This window comes from Magnolia sinica, chromosome 15 (genome assembly GCF_029962835.1).
Source record: "Magnolia sinica isolate HGM2019 chromosome 15, MsV1, whole genome shotgun sequence".
Taxonomy (NCBI): domain Eukaryota; kingdom Viridiplantae; phylum Streptophyta; class Magnoliopsida; order Magnoliales; family Magnoliaceae; genus Magnolia; species Magnolia sinica.
Genome location: NC_080587.1, coordinates 7,826,804 through 7,845,797, shown reverse-complemented (window position 1 = coordinate 7,845,797; position 18,994 = coordinate 7,826,804). Strand labels below are relative to the sequence as shown.

The 18,994-nt window shown below is 41.6% G+C and overlaps 1 protein-coding gene and 1 pseudogene across 1 annotated transcript in view; one reads left to right on the top strand and one right to left on the bottom strand.

The window, feature by feature from the left end:
* Positions 1–13,611: 13,611 nt before the first annotated feature.
* Positions 13,612–17,331, top strand: LOC131228144 (calcium and calcium/calmodulin-dependent serine/threonine-protein kinase-like; annotated as a pseudogene).
* A 1,244-nt stretch (positions 17,332–18,575) lies between these two features.
* The window catches only part of LOC131228143 (putative disease resistance protein RGA4), a 67,876-nt gene continuing 67,457 nt past the window's right edge, over positions 18,576–18,994 (bottom strand). Inside the window, exon 10 of the mRNA XM_058223976.1 lies at positions 18,576–18,991. The gene's annotated coding sequence lies outside the window, so the exon portion shown is untranslated. The remainder of the gene's footprint in view (positions 18,992–18,994) is intronic.

The following is an 18,994-nucleotide window of genomic DNA, read 5'->3' as shown; positions in this document are numbered from 1 at the left end:
AATTTCATTTTCCAATGGGAAAGGGGCCACAACTTGGGTGGGCCCATTGTTGTGTTAATGTAAAATTAATCCCGACCTTCAGCTATGTCACCCCATATTAGATAAAGATCTCAAATTTCATTCACATCCTTAGTTTAAGTGAACCACACGATTGAAAATAGTGTACATGGAAAGGTTCACCCTCTAAACTATTTTCCTCCGTGTGGCTTACATGAATCACCTGTAGACCTGATTTTTAGGACTCAAGCTTACTTTTGTGTGAAATCTAATGGCTGAAATGAATTTTACAGTTTTGTTATAATGGGCCTTGTATAAATCAAGGGTTGATGTCTTTTTCCTAATTGTTCACATTAGTGTAGCCCATCTAAATCACAGGTTAGCTTGATTTCTTGGCTTTTGGCCGGATTACACATCTAATAGTTGGAGTAGATCTTATTATATACATGTAAGAGTGGGCCCTAAAAAATCATAGGTGGGAGTCACGTGTGTCATCTGTTCCCAAAACCCTGACACTTGGTGTAATTTAAAGTGGTAATTAATCTTCATGATGCTGACAGAAAAGTGGCATATTTTGGTAATTAATCCTCATAATGCGAGTGATTTAAATGCAACTTTGAAAAAGAGGTGCCCGTTCATGAAAGCAATGCCAAGGGGCATGGAAACTTTATCCCATATATTTGGAAAAAGAGGCTCACACACCACTAATTGGACCGTTCAACTGTTTGAATTAATTAATACTAATTAATATTGAGAGAGAGAGAGAGGTCTTTGTTTCACATTAGCTTTTAAAGAGGTCTTTCAAAATGATGATTGGCTTGGGCCGTATTATGGTATTAATATAAAATCCACCCCAACCATCGAATGTGTCACTCCATGTTAGACTTAAGGATTGAAAATCAACGCTATTGGTGGCTTACATGGACCATACAATTGGAAAGAGTGTGCTGAAATAGATTACTCTCCAAGATGGTTCATTTGATAAGGCCCACTTGAATCACGTATGGATCTAATTTTTGGGTCCCATGCCTAACCTTTGATGTCGCATCTAATGGCTGGAGTGGATTTTACAAAATCATGATTCGGGTCTTGTAAAAATTAAAGGTGGACGTCTCTACCTCAATTGTTCCATTGGTGTGGCTCATCTGAATGACGAGTTTGCCTTATATTTCGGTTATAGACCTAAAATGACATTGCACATATGATGGTCGTAGTGGATCTTACATGTATAATACAGTGGGCCATATAAAAAATCAGGGTTAGCTTTTTCTCCTACAGTTAAATTTCTTCCGATTTCAAGAGAAAAGGTGCGTGTTCCCAGGAGTGGGTTAGGTATACCTGTACTCACATGGTACTGTGCATCCCTGACCCAGGGGCCTACCTTGATAAATGTTAAATGCCCTACATCCATATTTTTAGCTCATAATAGGACATGATTTGAAAAATAAAGTTGATACAAATCTCAGGTGGACCACACCATAGAAATAGTAGTGATGGGCCATTAAAAACTTTTTGTGGGCCAAAAGTTTTGGATCATGCTGAAATCTGTTTTTTATTTTTATTTACCTTCATGAAAGTCTTTATGACCTTATTAATAAGTTGGGTGGCAAGTAAAAAATTACAGTGGGTCATAGGAAAATTTAAATGGTAAGAGTTCAATATCCACTATTTCGTACAGTGTGGACTACTTGATATTTATAACTACTTCATTTCTTTTTTCCGGGTCCTTACTCTTACCCGGGTGGTAGACTCTTGGGAGTTTCAACACTGGCTCACGGGTTCGAGTACCCACCAGTGGTGAAATCCCACGGCGTCAAACCTAAATCCTAGTCCACCCAACTGGGGACTTTTAGCACAAACCATGTGATCCAAATGTTCAAGTGACAGAAAGAAAATAGTTGCTACTGTTGGTTGAGGCCATAGAACTCTGCCAGGTCTTGATGAGGCTCCTCTTCATAGAAGTCTCCTCCCTGTCCTGAGGGGGTAGCGCCCATATCTGCCTCACAAGTGCCTTCGTCTATACCTGCACTGTCTGTACAGTTATAGGTTCATAGAATGAGTGTCCAGATCAGTGAGGACGCCCCTCAAGATTTCATATTGCCAAATTAACTAAGCATTATTCCCAAAATAGCAGAAATATAAAGCAGTTCTCATTTCAAATCAACTTACGTACAATAATGCATGTGTGTATGTCATCAAGGGATGCATATCCAGCTGGCCAAGCAAATGGACCCCCTTTAGACAGACGGTTTATTCAGAACGTAATGTGGTAATGGGCTTTTCAAACGGTCGGCCCAACCAACAGGGAAGGTGATGGGCCTTTCAAACAGTTAGGCTTACAAACAGGATGGTAATGGGCCTTTCAAACAGTCAGCCCAACCAACAGGGTAGTGATAGGCCTTTCAAACAGTTGGCCCTCACAAATAAGATGGTAATGGGCCTTTCAAACAGTTGGCCCAACCAACCGGGTAGTGATAGGCCTTTCGAACAGTTGGCCCCCACAAAAATGATGGTAATGGGCCCTTCAAACATTCAGCCCTCACAAACAGGATGGTAATGGGCCCTTCAAACAGTCTGCCAACCAACAGGGTAGTGGTAGGCCGTTCAAACAGTCGGCCCATTCAAAAATGGGAGTGCCATGTATGCATGTTTATTTAGGACATTTCAAATAGCCATTTTATGTGGGCATTCGAACAGTGTTATGATTCAAGATTTATAGGCATGCATTACACAAATCTCCATACTTCATACACAGGCCTCCATAAAATACGTATTGAGCACATGATTGGATTCAGTAACTAATGCATACAGTCTAGAGGACTGGGCATATAAATAACTAACACAAATAGCCTTGGAACTGTGTATGTAAATAATCCAATATCTAAAGCAAGTAGCCATGAAACTGAGCATGTAGATAATTTCAGTAACTAACGTAATTAGCCTTGCGAACTGAGTCATTATTTATTTGGTGGCCTTTGGTTGAACTAACACGTAGCTAATGATGGAAAAGTAAAACTTCATAGATTAACATCCTCACCTGGGAGTTGCTGACCTCCACGGTGTGAGTGAGATTAAGGATGAGTCCTATATGTCCTGTCACCGAGGAAGGATGGGCCAACACACCTGACTCGAGTTTTAGTTTGCATTCACCCCTCAAAGGTTGCTGAAGTTCTAGTTCAGGTCAGGGGTCGAGAAGTTGGGCCCCTTATCCTGAAGTCGTTACAACTGAATAGGTAGGGCCGATTTGGTCGATCGGGTCAGACCAGGCGAGTCGACCTGGTCAGCACCAACCTGTGGATAGAACTGGCCAGGGGGTTTCTCTGGCGTGAAGAGTAGCTGCTCACCCTTAGCAATACTCGGACGGAGTGAGCCTGACTGAAAAAGTCGGGACTCGCCTGAACCGGATTGCAACGGGTTTGCCTTTCGTTGGAGGGGAGAGCGGACCGCACCAATCCCTTCCTATTCTTTCTCTCTTTTTCCTCCCACACCCCCTGTATCTTTCCACACCTTTCTTACTCCCTCTCAATGGTGTCTTTCCGGGCTGCACTGACCCGACTCGATCTGATTTTTACACCCTCTCACTGTGCTCTCTTTCACTCTCTCTATGAGATCGTTTAGTCCTAATCCCGAGGTGCTAGGGCTTTATTTATAGAGTCAGAGCCGCACCTAGCTCTCTACAGACGGTCCGGGTGCAGCTGGATTGGGCCCACATTCACTCCCTCTCTGTTCAACGTGGAGGTGATCTGATAGTGGGGATATGTTTTCGTCACCATGGCCCACACCGAATGGGCGATTTCGATCTAGAGATGGGACCCACAGTCTTGCGGTGGGTTTTCTGTCCGAACGAAGAGGATGATCTCCTGTTAATGGCAAATTCCTATGGACGGTGTATCTGGCCGATCCAGTCCGTTGGGAGGGTCCGGATGGGTCCCTTCATCACCATGGGGCCCACAACCTACGCTCCTGATTGCCCGCCGGACTTCTCGCGAGTTTCTCCTGCCGCAGCCCCTTATTCTCATGCGGCTGGTGATACATTCGGGAACCCCTTACTACCCTAATGCGGGCGATCGGGATGATTTTCAGAGCCCGAGCTGAGGGCTCGGATCGTGTCAGCTTGATTCTTCGCAAGAAGGTAAACTATTAACCTTCTTTCGGTGGGAACAGGAATGCCTGTCCTTTCCTGGCGTCAAAGGCACGACTGGGATTCATCCCGGATGGAGGTTTGAGATTTAAGGGAGAGCCCGCACGCGGATCTCCAGTGTGACATAACTCTAGCCTGGGAAAGAACAGCGTGAGACCCTTCCTTGATTGGGCCCGAGCTCGTGTATCCGCGAATGTGCCTGGTTGAGGTGTGAAAACCAGGTTCTGGTCGACCGTTCAAGGCCTTCTCAATGGACAGTTCTGATCTGTGTGAGGAGACCTGATGGTGGACCGCTGAGTCATCCGATTAAACTTCCCGTTGGCGGGAAAGACGGCGAGAGAGGAGTCCTCTCAATTTCAAAACTTTTGGGTCAAACACTCTTTGACCCGATTCATAGTTCGGCGAAATTTGGGTGCAGCCCCTGTGGTTCACGCACACCTTTCTGTGGGGCCCACAGTGGTGTGTCTGTCCAATTGTGCAATCCACTTGGATGGAGTTGATTTTCAATTTCTAGATTTAACACAGGGTGACACACATGATGGTCAATATGAATTTTAAGTTATCACCGTAGCGGAGCTCACTCAAGCTGGTATTATTTTCAAAAGACCTCTTGAAAAGCTAACGTGAAGCAAACTCCCTTCTCTCTCAACATTAATTGCCTTAATTAATATGAACCCTTCTCTCTCTCAACATTAATTGACATTAACTAAGTTAAACAAGGTATATATATTGTATTTGAGAGGAATTTTTTCTCATTAAATGCTTATCTAGTTGGACCAAAATGCACAGGTCTAACTAGTTATCCGTGACATTTCTTTATCTCTGTATATATAGAGAGGAATGCTCACTTCGCATCTTCTTACGTGAGCACCTTTGCACACATGTGCTAGGCACAAAATCTGAACAGTGGACAATTAATGTGATGCGGCACCCCTTGAAACCTCACTGGCCCAATTTCAACCCGATACAAAACTCTGGTGAGCTATGGCAAAAGGAAACAATTTCCTCCTTTGATTTACATTTCTCTTTGCTATATATACTCCCCTAAAGTTTTGGATCAAATGGCGTCATGTTGACTGTTCAGATTTTGTGCCTAAAACGCGTGTGCAAAGGTGTTGACGGATGCTATCATAAGAAGGTGCACATGTGAGCATATATATTAGATTTTTAATATTTTGAGTGAATTAGTTCATTCAGTTAACATGAGGAAAAAGAAATAAAAAACCGTTCAATATCAAAACTAAATAAACCTATATTATCAATGCATAGGGTACACCCCTATTTCCCAAACAAGTTACAGCTCTCTTATTGGACAGCATCTCTTTCTACATTCACACCGTCCATTGGTTTTGACAGCTTATTTTAGGGCATGGTTACAAAAACCAACCAGATGCTAATTTCATGTAGACCTCATCGCAGGAAACAATGTTCTTTAAAAGTCTACCATTTAACCAGTTCATGAAGTCACACTGACCTAGATGAAAGAAAAAAAATTCAGCTTGGTTTTTAATGGTCAATAACCACTGTTTCCTATGGTGTGGTCCACCTGAAATTGGTATCTGACTCGTTTTTATAACTATGCCCTAAATTAAGCCGGAAAAACTGATGGACGGCGTGGATATACAATGCACACATCAAGGTGGGCCCTACTGTTAGGGTCAAAACCACGCGGGTCGCAGCCCATTCGCGCTCAGCTCCGTCTAACGTCTGGATGCGGATTGCGTCTAATCCGTCCGGGCAGGGCTCTGTGGGGCCCACCGTGATGTAATTATTTTATCCACTCCGTTAATAGTTTTTATAATATTATTTTAATGTACTATACAAAAGATGAGGCATTTTGAGATCTTAATTGGACCACAAAGTGGATATTGAAATTCCACCGTTAAAAACTTATTGGGAGTTGGAGAAGTTTCGGATCAAGCTGATATTTGTGTTGAGCTTGGGCTTTGCATGCATGGCCAGATCTATTTTTAGGTCGGGGCTTAGCCATAGGTCATTTTAGCCTGACTGACCTGACTCTATTTGCGCTTGACCTTATAAAGATGCCATTTTGAATCTTAGACAGTTATCTATCTTTACACATGTGGAGCTAACTTGATAAATGAATAGATTAGAAAAGTCCAAAGGGAGATAGGGATTTTATCAATTTTCGGGCTGAGCCAACTTTGATCGAGTCATTATGGGGGCTTGGACCTGCTATGTCAAGCATACCGGGTAGGGCTGAAAGTTGGGCGGGTTGAACCCGACCGACCTGTGACCGACCCGACATTGGGTTGGGCTTCGGCAGGATGTATCAAGTCCAATCTCGGGCTTGGGCTATACAAACACCAACCCGATAAAACTTGGGTTGGGCTCGGGTTAAGGTCTTGGGTTGCCAGACCCAACCCGAACTTGATCAATATATAAGTTACTTATAAATTATAAGTGAGTGTAGATCATATGTGTTAAAGACATAGGAAATTCTGGTATTGTCGGGTCTCATTGGTCCACATCATTTCCGATTACTCATGCTAACAAGATATGCTTGATTTCTCTCTCTCAAATAGATTGTGTGCTACACAACACGACTTTTAAATGAGTAGTTGTCCTATATTTTAGCTCGTTTGTTTAGAACTACATATATAATTAATAAAATCATAGATATAAAAATAAGACATGTATTGAAATATAACAAATTAATGCAATCATTAAAATATTAGCATATATCCACCCAATCAACCCAACCAACCCGACCAAACCCGCTTGGGTTGGGCTTAGGTTGAGAATTCCTAACCCGAGGTTGAGTTGGGTTGGGTTAAGGTTGAGTTATAAGAACCTTGGGTTGGGCTAGGGTTGAGAACTAACCTGACCCAACCCGCCCGGCTTTCAACCCTAATACGGGGCCTGGCTTGGATCTAGCCTACCTGGCCCATACCTGGATAATTGCTAGTAGGGGTGTACACCGAGTTGAACCGAGTCGAGCTGGCCTTAGCTCGACTAGTTGACCCCAGCTTGAACTCGGCTCAATCAGCAGCTCAAGTCAATTTGAACAGAGTTCGAGCCAAAATCGAGCAACCAAGTCACCAAACTAGTTCGATCCGAGTCGAACTTGGGCAAGCTTGAACTCGGTATATTTCATCAAACACCTTATAAGCAACATTAAAATCAAGGAAAAATGATATTTGCTTCATATACATACCTTCCTTGCCACTAGCCAACTTTTCATTGCGTCATTTCATCAAACACTAGGTGAACAACATCAATATCAAAGTAACCAAGTAATCGAACTAGTTTGATCCGAGTCGAACTTGGGCAAGCTCGAACTCGATTCGAAATTTTTTTTGAGCTCAAAAAATCAGCTCGACTCGGCTCAAACTCAGCTTCGAACCGAGTTGAATTGAGCTTTTTCGAGTCAAGTCGAGCAAGCTAACCGAGCTAACTCGGTTCATGTACACCCCTAATTGATAGCCCTCATCTAGGCTTCAACAGCTGGGCCCATTTGTAATGCTGTTTACACTGAAGGCCCAGATGCAAGGCCTCCTCCAGCTCAGCTTTCCATCATTGGAAGTGGATCACCTGGTGGGCAACAAACCTCGGTGGTGTGTTGACATCATCAAGATCTGTGGGACTGTATGTGTTATATCTACACTGTCCATTCACTTTACCAGATTATTTTAGGCATGAGTTCAATAACGCAGATTCAAATATCAAGTGGACTATGGGAAAAGCAGTAAAAATTAAATGTCTACCATTAAAAACTTTTAAGGGGCACATAAGTTTAGAACGAACGTTACCTTATGAACCGGTTGGATGGCAAATAAACGGATGAGGATTGACGTAGTGACTGTGGACTAGCCAGTGGCCAGTGGTCATTGCTTTATGTGCCCAACGTGATATATGTGTTTCATCCACGTACTCACGATCATGCATCCATGCCATCCATCCATTTTCTCTTGTCATTACGTGTATAACCAAAAAAGAGGTAGATCCAAATCTGAAGCAAACAACATCAAAGAAAATCGCATTGATTGAACTCCCACCATTAAAAACTTTTGGGGCATAAAAGTTTTGGAACAAGCTGATATTTCATCTAGATCTTTGTGACCAAATCAACGGGTTGGATGTCAAATAAATATTATATTGGGCCTTAATAGGCTTTTAAGGGTGAACATTAAATCACTACAAGTTCTAAAATGACCACGAAAAATAGATGGACGGTGTGGATAAAACACATACATCATGGTGGGCTCACATAGCACATATCACTAGCCACCTATCTAGTGGTAGCGTCACTAGCTAGACCGCGTCTCAAATAAACGGCCCTGGGACGGTTTCAACGGTGGATGTCATTGTCCCCACTGCTTTCTGTCATGTGGTCCACTTGAGCTTTGGATCTGCATCATTTTTGGTCTCATGGGCTAAAATGCTATCACCAAATGGATGGACGGTCTAGATATAAAACATACATCATGGTGGGCCCAAAGAACTTGGTGATGTTGACCCACCACAGAGGTCCCCCATCGGACCATTCATTCTCCCGTTGGACCCCAAGCTCGTACGTCCCTCCGCATGACGTACGTACTGAAAATCTAGCGGGAAAAGAGCATTTTGAAATCTTCAGCCCTCTCTCTCTCCGTCCCTCTCTCTATCTCTCTCTGAACCAAACCGTTGGTACCATAGCTTAAGACCCACAATGGGGTGATCCATTCCGTCCACCTTGTCGGCCTGCTCTGTGTGGGCTCAAAAAAGTCCTGACTTGGGTAGTGTCCACTTCTAACGAATATCACCATGAGCCTAAAAAGTTTCAACAATGGGTTCCATTGTTCCCATTGTTTTTTATTTTGTGGCCTACACGAGCTCTGGATCAGGCTGATATCTGGATCGATTTGTTAAAATGACACGGCAAAAAGGATGGGCGGCATGGATTATACACATACATCATGAATGTGGGCCCCATGAGCTTGGTCCTTGGTCCTTTCCCATGCGGAAAAAAAGGGTTCCGTACACATCACTTTCTTGGCATTAAATACCATGTAACTTCTTCTTATAATATATGGAATGCCCTAGCTTTCTAGGTAATTTGCTCAAACTTCAAGGCAAGTATGGTCAATCTCCCTTTCATATTTAAATTAGGAAAGGAAGCTCTCCCTATAGGACACCTGAAATTGGGTTCATCCAATCTCCACCACACCCCAAAAGCCTCAATGATCAAACGATCCATACGATCTGATATATGCAGCCTCTCTTTAAAATAAACGAGTAATCATAGACCTTTTCAATCTCCATGCTACACCCAACAACAAACTAGAGATATTCAAAGTAAAGGAAAGATAAGGATCACATCTAAGTAAGATCACATACTAGATTATTGCCTATATATGTTCCATTTTAGACAGCTGTAATAGATTCTTTGCTATATAATAATTTAAAGTGATCCTTACAGTCACTAATTTAAAATGATCCAGACAGCCAGAAATACTGCAGGGTCCACGCAATTAGGAGATGAAAGCATCTTTTTAGCTGGATGGGACCACAACTCTTTTAACTTCTGGTCATTTTCTATTTGAGGCCTGCCTTTATGCTTGAGTGTTGATTGCTTGACTAAGATTGTTTAGCTCGTGGGTGGATCATAAGATCTGTCAATATCATGAACTGTGTGATTGATGCAGAACTGTGGACAACCACCGATCTGATGGATAGAAATGTCTGATTATTAGGTTCATAAACAATGGTCCCAGGAAACTTGGGACGATTTAGAAAGTGATCCAAACAGCCATTAACCTTTCTGGACCCACACAGTTGGAAGATGAAAATCTTTCTAACTGGATGGCACCACACCTCTAAATCCTGGAATTTCTGACATTGTATGAAAAATGCTGCACATTTTTGCTGATCAGTGTGGTCCACCAGATGGATGGACTTGATCACCCTATGCATGTCGAGTACCAGAACAGGACCTTGCAAGTTGGTGCATGGCAAAAATCCCAAGGTTTTAAACACAGATGTGTAAATGGACTAAATGGTTTATTTGGGTAGGGGATCATCTGGGGCACAATCAGGGTCATGGCCGGATGGCAATTCAGGCGGGCCCCATATCTCCGTGTTAGATTCCTCACAAGAAAGCAGCATTTTAAACCCCTAATCACAACTATATGAAGTTTCAGGAAAAATAAAAATAAAATGATGCATAGTTGTGATTAAACCAGGAAAATGCTGCCCCACAGGTACCAATCTGTCATAGAGGGCATGGGGCCTACCAAAATTGGAATTAAGTCTTAATCATTAGTTCTGATTTTCTGGGATCCCTTAAATCATTGAAACCAGAGTATGGTTGTGAAGTTCAGGTTTGGTGGATTGAGCCCAACTGAATTACAATTGAATGGGTCGGGCTATTGGTTAATGGGCTACGAGTCAAGCTTGGTCTAGACTTATGGGCACGTTTAATAAATGGGTTGGGTTTAAGCTGACGCCTTCATGGTTTTAAGACTCGGACGAGTTAATAAGTCTCTAAGTCGTCTCGGACTCAGTCAGATCTGATCCGGTTCAATGCCACAAGTCACCCACACAGATAACCCGGACCCGAACCCAAGCCATTGCCACCACCACTATCTTGAACTATTGAAGGTGGGCCTACTGGGCCAAGAACTCTAGAATTTTCAGGCCCAGCCATTGACAGACTTGCTCCTTATGCCGCGTGCATGGATACAATTGGCCCGTGGAATGTTATTCTCATTTTTATCCAATGCCTCTAGAGATGCTGGACCCACCATGCTTTCGTACGTGGTTCGATAATCCATAAATAGGGGTAGACTCAGGAGAGGAGATGACTCGTCCTCCTCACATGCGGCCCTGATTTATAGCTATCCAGACCATCCAAACAGTGGGTCCCATTGTGGATGGAGCCAGTCTATAAAATCATACTGAACGGGCAATCCTGGCCATCCAATTAATGGATCTCAAATGGATGGTTAAAAGTAAAATAGTGAGTGGTGGGATTCAGATGGTTAGTGCTATCTCCTCTCTGCAAATTTTTTTTTTTTTTTAGATCAATGATCTGGATCATCGATCATGGTCCCCATATTTACAAACTCCATGTCACAGAAGGAACTACAAGATCCTTGAGCCAAGGGTAGGTTGGATTCCAGTAGATGATGGGACCCACCTGATACACGGCTTGTATCTTCTGTATGCATGCCAGTAGAGGTGCATGTGAAAGTGGTGAGAATGGGGTTAGAAAGCCTCTTAAGTAGTTAATAAAATAATTAAACAGAGGTAGCAATAGTCACATCTTCAAAGGGTTACATCAAATGGTCCAACCTAAACCATGTATAGAAGAGATTCTCATCTGTGAAGGGCTGTCAACAGGTCAGGTTCAGGTTGGGTCCTAGTCCCCTAGAGAACCTGCACCCAGCAGCCTTGGGTGGTCTAGTCTTTTTGGGTTCGGGTCTAGTTTTTTAAGGGCCCAGACCTGGATCCCATTGTGTTTAGGTTGCTAAGAGCACTCAGATGGTTAGGCACATGCATGCCTGATGGATGGATTAGATGTAGAGGTGGGAATCAAGTTGAGTCAGGCCGAGTTAGGGCTGACCTGACTCGATCCGATTTTGAAACAGGCCTGACCCGAACTCGACCAGAGTCGGTACAGAGTCCAGCATGCCTAACCTGATCTGAGTCCAGGTCTTGCCTGGACTAATCCGGACAGAGTCCAACCCTGTCACAAGTACCGAGTCAGGTCGAGTCGGCACCAAGTTGGGTCGGACGCAGCAGTTATCCATGGGCTGAAATCACAACTCGAAACCTAGGTGCACCTGCCAGAATTGCAGCCTCTCCATCAGCTACACGACATCTCAGATCTGAAATCAGAAAACTAGTATCGTTTAAAACAATGTGATTTTTGGGCAATTGTCCATCCATGGTTAAATATATAATGTTAGAACGAGAATTTGCTTGTGTAGATTGGCGGGTGGGCCCCACGGTGAATGGGGGATACCCAAAATTCTTCGCCAGTGGATGTCCTCACTGTTCTTTACGTTGTGGACTGTTGGTTGTATTTATCCTTTTTTTTTTTTTGGATGACTGATTTCATCCGATAAGGGAGATATGAGGCCATGGCCCATCCTCCTTTCTGGGTGTGCTAGCTATTGTTTTAGTGCTGAAAGTGTGTTTGGATGTTCAATTGAACTGAATTGCAATTCATTCGTCATCATTTTAATTCCTAGTGACAACCAAACCCCTAATTGCATGTAGGATTGAGACATTAGTAATTCCAATTCAGGTCGCTACTCTGTCATTATGAATGGAGTGTGGCTAGCCCACTGTGGTCATTTACTCATTAATAAATGCTGTTCTTGCTATTCAATTCGATTGAACATCCAAAAAAATCTTAATAATCGCATCTAGGAAATGAAGAATCTTGTCGGAGCCACCTATCTGCAGTCAGTTGAGTAAGACGCTGCCTACGTATATGTGTGGGCACAAATTATGAGCAGAGCAGCATGATTTGTAGGTCAGCAGACATTAACAGTGGGACCCACCTATGGACATCCCAGTTCTTGGATGATTGCACCATGTAGGTGCATTTGGAGGATTCTTGGTTTGGAAACAGCCTGTCTGCAAGTACTTCCTCTCTTTTCTTCTCTGTTTCTGAACTTTCAGATGTATGCTAAGAAAGTAGACTTTGGCAAGCACTGTTTAGGTCATTCCTGGTGTTGTCTGATGTTCCAGGTATCTGCCTTTTCATGCATCATAGAATCCAGAGAAGCAAAAAAATGATATTAGCTAGTTACATTAAACTTGGAAGCTTGTAATAGAACTAGAGTATGATATACATTAGCAGTTCTTTTCTTCTATTTTCTTTGCACATATCTCATAATTTTGTCATTGCTCATCTGTTGGTTATTACTTAGGAGAACTTGATGTAGTAGGTGTGTGGAGAAAAGAGAAGAGATCACCTAATTCTTCTCATGAATAGCCCTTGAATCCACAAGGAAGAGAATCTCTAAAATGAGAATAAAATTAATATTATTAAATGATGTGTTGCTTACGATGTACCTGATGGGCTTATATAAGCAAAGAAGCCCTGAATTCCTAATCCGTCTCAAAATAAGAAACTTTCCTAAAACAGTTAAAAATATTAAAAATAGTAAAAGGACTTCTAATCCTACTCAAACTTGTAAACCACTCTTAGATGACTAAAACAAAGACTTTGGACTACAACCGGGCTCTTAAAACCCCAAAAATAGCAAAAGGGGGACATTAAAAGTAGTGATTGTTGGAACTCATAGAGCATGTTCACGCCATTTTCGTCCTAGATCGAGCTTTTCGGCCCCCTTTTTTTCTATCCTGGCCCTTCAAGAAATCAACTGCAACCTGTTCTACATCAGTGATGCTCATCCTTTCTTCCCTTCTGTGTATCCCAAACTTCAAAATTTCACCTCCAAATGCATGGATGTTGGTCTTAACATTTCTATCTTTCTTTTTTCTATATTGTTTGATGCAAATTCATAGAAAATATTTTTCGTGTGAAATGATTTCACACTCAGTGCTGCTATACTTACTCGCGTTTCTGTTTCTTATGGGAAATGGTTTCCACACAGGGTGACTTCAGCTTTGATGAACATACTTGGAAGACCATCTCTTCATCTGCACAGTAATTGATTTCCAGTCTTCTGACCATGGATTCTCACAGAAGACCCACTGCACAAGAGGTATATAGCAATGACCATTAGTCCATTCATGTTACATTAGCTACTTATGCTCAAATCTAAAAAGACATCAATCATTCATGTTGGCCATCTCTTTGTATTATAAGCTGCTGGTATTGTAGGCCCAGATAGATATTAGGATCAATCAATGGGGATGATTTTTTGCAGTGCCTCTGACCCACCATGGAACCCCCACATAAGAACAAATATGATCACCAAAAGGTGGCCCACATATAATGTTGATTGGGATGAGCAAATGCTGGTTCAAACATTTGTGTATTTCCTGTTTAAGTATCGGCATTGTCAAGAATTTCTCATCCAAAACTAGATAAAGTCATTGAAAAACTCACTGAGTTAACTTGATCAAGACCTGGGTTGAGTTAGGGGAGGTAAATTAAATTTTCTTTCTAGGAAAAGAAAAAACCTAGAAAATCTCAATTGAGTAATCAGCAACCCAAAAAAAAAAACCAGAGTAAATGACAAGCCTTTGAAATTAAAAAGGGCAACCAAGTAGAGTTTCGAGTCAACTAGTACTCAAACCTTCTTCAATTCTAAGCTGAATTCTGAGTTTTCAAACCTTATTCTTATACATTATATAATATACACTGTTATTAATTATTATACTATAAAATTTGTCCTGTAAACAGCTTCTACTGCATCCATGGGTGATCGGTGAATTGGCAAAGGAGCACCTAATGGACTCGGAGGTTGTTTCACGGCTGCAGAGTTTCAATGCACGGCGCAAATTCCATGCTGCAGCAATAGCGAGCGTGTTGAGTAGCACAGTTTTCTTGAGAACGAAGAAGTTGAGGACTCTGTTAGGGTCCCATGATCTTACTCATGAGGAGCTCGAGAAGCTGAGAAAACATTTCAAGAGAATGTGAGTTTCTTCTCTACTCTCTTCTCCATTAGTATCTTATGCTCGAAACCAGATGCAAAACGTTATAGAACGAATGTAGATAGAATCTTATGGTTCATGATTGGATATTATTGGGATCTAATCCCATGGAAAACGGTAAAGAATTCAACCTGAATCCTATCTAAAAAAAGAAAAAGAAAAAGAAAAATCAAATGGTTCACACAAAGTGAATGTTTATGGATTTATGATGTTAATGTTTTAAAGTTAGTTTTAGGGTCTGCTCAGATGCCCCATTGAACGAACTTGCAAGAATTCAAAGTATAGAGGAGCCGACCAAACTCAATGTGGGAAGTGGGAACACTGTAATTCGTGTTTCGTAGTGATGACCAAATCCTAACTGCAATTCCATGCATTTTAAAGATTGACTTGGAGTGGTTGGAATTGCTAATATGAACAGGACTACTGTAATTCAGTTCAATTGAGCAATCCAAACAGAAGCCTTCTCTTATTGAGATTTGTTGTAGAGAGAGGGATTTTGGGAAAATGAAATGTTAATGACAGAATGACCTCCCTAACCTCTTTTATTAATAATTGAACAACAAAGATATGGTGTCCCAAGGGAGCACTGAAATAAACTAAATTCTCCCTCTAACAAGATTAATCAAATTGCAAGTAACATTCCAATATTGACTCCCCTAAATCAAGGGCCCCACTGGATGAGCATGTCCCAACCACCAAATTGGTAGACTGATAAAAAGAAAACTGTTAGCAATCCTTTTTTCTTTTTTTTTTGAAAGATAGAAATCTAAATTTGATAGGCAAAATCACAAAAATATCATCATGAAAACAATAATGTGATTTTTAGGCAATTGTTCATCCACAATGAGATTCACGAATTGGAGTCTAGACTGGTGTGCTTATGTCCAGATCTATTGAGGATGAGTGGCCTTATCTTGTGAAGTTTGACCGACCCATGTTGTAATCTGGCCCAAAAATTGAAAATAATTTGTTTTACTATTTAATTTTTTGAATGTGTGATCAATAAATGAGAAGCCTTCAATGCAGATGTGCAAATGGAGACTCTTTCTGAATTTGAACAAGTGCTAAAAGCAATGAACATGAGGTCGCTTCTCCCCCTTGCTCCACGTGTCTTTGATCTATTCCACAACAACCATGACGGGACTGTGGACATGAGAGAGATCCTACGTGTCTTCTCAAGCCTCAGAAATTCACATGGAGATGATGCTCTCCAGCTCTGCTTCTAGGTAATTTACTACAGTAAACTACAGACAGGAGGAAACACAGATCTTGAAGATTCTTTCGTGGTGGGGCCCAATAAACGAATGGTTTGGATCACTAAACAATGGGCACCCCTTTTACAAACTAGATCTGAGGGTACTCCCATATCCATGGGTCAAGCCGTCAAGTATTGTATAACTATTCCTGAGTTAATTAGTACTACTCAAGATACTCTCCAGCAGTGTTTTATTTTGTTTTTGACAAAATGAGTAAATATATAATGTTGGATTGAGAATTTGCTCATTTACTTTGGTGGGGCCCACGGCGGATGGGAGATACCCCAAAAAATCTTCCCCATTGGATGTCCTGACTATTCTGTATGTTGCGGACTGTTTGTTGTAATTATCCATTTTTATTGGATGGCTGATTTCATCTGATAGGGGAGATATTAGGCCATGGCACATCCTATGATGGGGCCTTCTGGATAGTCTCATAGGATATTGAGAGGTCCACTGTATATATTGCTTCTCTTATTCAAATCAGAATTCAAAATGCTTAGCAACATAATTTAAAACATTTTTAATAATTTCAAACAGCTACATTTGCTACGTATAAACTCTATTTTGATCATTTTCTGAAACAGCCTAATACACAATTTATTTCTCGTGCCTATGTCTTCCAAGGAACTGTGTATTCATCAAGTGAAATGAAATTATCTTTTCATATCTCGAATTTCTATACTACATAAAATTTTGAGCTTAACATGTGTGCATTTTATGTTCCCATCAGATGTATGATACAGACAGGTCAGGATGCATCACAAAGGAAGTAGTGTCAATGCTTAGAGTAAATATCTCTCCCCCTTCCTTTGAAGCCTGCAGAGTTTCAAGAAATGCCAAGGCAGTACAAAGGTGCAAGATATGTCTATTGATCTGATGGGGGCCACCTTGAAAATGCCCTGGCCCAAAAATCACAACGATCCACTTGCTAGGGGAACCATACATGTTGATCTATGTTCAACATTTATGTGTCTCACCTGATATGCAGACCTGACAGAATTTTGGGACAAGGTGTGTTCATGGCATTCCCCACCTAATGAACAGCCTGGATCTTGTACATGTGCAACCTGAATCTCCACCTTTCCAGTCTTCCTGCACACGAATTACCTTTTAGCATTTCTCTATAGTTTTACATTGGATATGGTAGAAAATATCTGCTAACTGAAGTCCATATAGGCCTTGCCAGAAGACTGCCTTCCAGCAGATATAACAGAACCTGGGAAGCTTGATGAGATTTTCGATCAGATGGATGCCAATAGTGATGGAAAGGTCACGTTCGATGAGTTCAAAGCTGCCATGAAGAGAGACAGTTCCCTCCAAGATGTAGTCCTCTCCTCTTTGTGGACAATCTAGTTCATCCGTTTCGAAGATTTTGATCAACAATATGCTTCCTGTTCTTTTCATTATTGTCATTCAGAATTATTAGATATGCAAAAGATTATACAAAAATGAGAAGGCTTAGTCCTTGGCCAGTTTCATAATCTCTGTCTGGTCTGGAATTGTGGGAAGTGAAAACAACAACTACTCACATTTCTCTACACGCATGCCAGTGTGGCATGCATTTGTCTGGTGGGCTCCACCACGAATGTTTCGTGACCCAGGAGTAGGTAGGTCCAGTCACCATGGGAGGGCATGTGCACGAAGAAAATGCATGCTTAAAAGAAAACGATAATAACTTCATGGGTTAGAAAAGATATGAAAAGCTGAGTCCATTGTTCAACTCACTTCTTGTTTTTCCCTTCATCGGGTTAGTAAGTCTTTAGAACCGTAAGCAACCATGATGGCCCCACCAAATGGATGGTTGAAATTGTTGACTGGAGCCATTTATTTATAAACAATCTTGACTGTCCATTTTATTTACTATTGGTCATTTGGTTAGAATTGCTGTATCATTGTTGTTTTTAAATGTTGTTGGGTGTGATTTTAAATGGTTCCTGATGCAGGACAATTAACCACTTGCTCTAAAAGCTCAAACTGATAGAGCATGGCTCACTAATCCCTTTATCTCATAGCACAGGCCCCACATCCCATGGGTTAGGACCTCGGCCGAACCCCGCTCATGGGCCCCACTTCACATAGGTTCTGCTTCAGATGAGCCACCTGCCTCACACAGGCCATCCACCCTGAGTGTCCAACTAGGAGTACTATCAAGTATCACGAAATGGACTGTTTCCTCTGTACAAATAGGAGAGATGTGAACCCCATATCTCCATTACTCACCATTTCATATCTCCACTGCCCACTGTGTGGTCTGGTTGGAAAGATGATGCACTGAAGAAATAGCCTCACTTACGACAGTCGCTGCATCAACGCAGTTTGCTTTGGGTATGAGTTTCACCTCGTGGCATCCCATACCCACACTTATCATAAAACTTGAATAAAACTGGGACATTACCCACCATGCCTATCTTAACCGCCATCAGCATACCATCTTGCAGAGCCATATCTCAGCTACCTAATCCAAGTTATTATTGTGCCATAGTTCAGCTATGCTGTTTGTACAAGTTCCCATGGCGCTGCATTCACAAATTTAACTATTACTATTGTCCTAGTCAAATTTGAATGTCCATATCTATAGATTTGGAAGAAAAAAAAAAGAAGTTTATGGAAAGATAAACATCATCCGATCCATGTACAAATTACACATGGTCTACATTCGCATTTGGCTTAATTTAACATTTGTAAACATCAACTCCATGGAAAAGAAAGATTACAAATTCAATGTCATTGACAAGTCAGGTGCCTGAAAAACAATCAGTGCTCTCTAACCCTCCATTTATAACCGACAGAAGAATCTCGTGAACTAGCAGCAGCTCGCCACTCGCATTTATTACCACTTATGTGGTAAGGTTTGTAGCATTTATGTGTCTTTCAACTTGATATGGATATGTTAGCTCTCTGTCAGTATCTATGGATCATAGACTATGTACTCAACTTCCCAAAGGACATAGGTGAGAAAGCTCCACAAAGGCATGTCCATAAGATCGATGGTCGCCAAGGATATCCAATAGGCCTG